The following is a 1569-nucleotide window of genomic DNA, read 5'->3' on the forward strand; positions in this document are numbered from 1 at the left end:
TAGAAATGAGTCCCTTGTCTGATATGTCATTGCAAAAGATTTTTTCCCATTCTGTGGGTTCCCTTTTTACTCTTCTGGTGTCACCAAATACTCTTGAAATGGATGTTAACTCTTGGGTCTGAGCTGCTTTGAATTTTCTAATATTTTGTCTTTGGAGCTCTGGTAGCATAGTGGTTATAAATCAGGCTGCAAACCTTAAGGTCAGCAGTTTGAAACTACCAGCTGCTTCATGGAAGAAAGATGAGGCTTTCTGCTCCCATAAAGATTTACAGCCTCAGAAACCCTGTACAGGGTCGTATGAGTCGGTTCTGACTCCACGGCACATAACCATCACCACCAGTCTTTGGAGAAAGGAAAGGGCCCTTGATGAATGTGAAGGTACATGTTTCCCTCTGCATAGATGTGCTCATTCAATATTCACCTTACTGAGACTCTATTGGGTTCCAGGCATTCTTGTAATAATTTTGGAAGTCAGATACTAACAGCTGCTTAGGCTCAAATCTGTTCCAAGAAAAAGGTGTAAATAAAGAAGCTCTTGGCGTCTAAAAAATTTACTAAACACCAAAAAAGTTAATGTGCAGAAGGGAAATAACTAGCTCAACTGGAAACACAAGATAGCTAGCGTATTAGTTTGGGAGAATGCCTTTGAAATTTTCCTTATTTTCATAGAAGATTGAACATTTTACCTATATACCTAATTTCTATACCCTCTTAAGCATTCTTTTTTCATAACAAAATAGCCAGAAATCATGACCTGATGTTACACTCCAGTGTAAAATAGTGATTACTTTTACCTTATAAAATATTTCTACAGCCAGAAACTCTACAGCCTTCTTGTACTCATTTCAGTATTTTAGCAAACACCCTGGTTAAATATAGAGATTATATGATAGTTTATTCAGTACTTAACCTAAGTGAAGATAGAAGCTAAATGTGTATCCCTTAATAAATTACTATTTGTAAATTTTTTCAAATATATCCCCACAGCTTAGAAAGGGTTGGAGTGAGATAAATATCTGAATTTGTTCACAACTCTAGTCTATTCAAGCAGCCTGCAGAGTATTGGAATATTATCACTCTGAAACTAGAAGGAAAAGCTCTGTCTAGAGATCTACTGAAAGTAAACTATAAGTGACTTCTAGAATATAAATTGTCCAAAAATCAATGGAAATGTGATAGATAAAACACTACTGAAGTTCTAGTTTTCTCCAGAGTGAACTGAAATGCTCACCTGGAAGATAACAAACACCATATACACTGCTATCAAATCTCAAAGGACCAATGGGGGGATTTGTAAATCACTGGAGAAAACATAATGTCACTATAGTGTATCTAAATACTCTTAATTTTAAAATCTGTCCAGAGCAGGAGAGGGATGGGGTTTCATGAACTATATAATCTCTCATGGTGCATTTCCAGCTGTAGAAAATGATCAACAGTAGCTAAGATCTAACAGACAAATGCTGATTTATTCTGATGAATTAATAGTAGTCTTCGCACAGTCTTGATTCAATTAAGGGATATGTAACATTCAGGGTCACTGTGAGTCAGAGGGAAGACCTAGTGTGG

This window comes from Chrysochloris asiatica, unplaced genomic scaffold, assembly GCF_000296735.1.
Source record: "Chrysochloris asiatica unplaced genomic scaffold, ChrAsi1.0 scaffold00013, whole genome shotgun sequence".
Lineage (NCBI taxonomy): Eukaryota > Metazoa > Chordata > Mammalia > Afrosoricida > Chrysochloridae > Chrysochloris > Chrysochloris asiatica.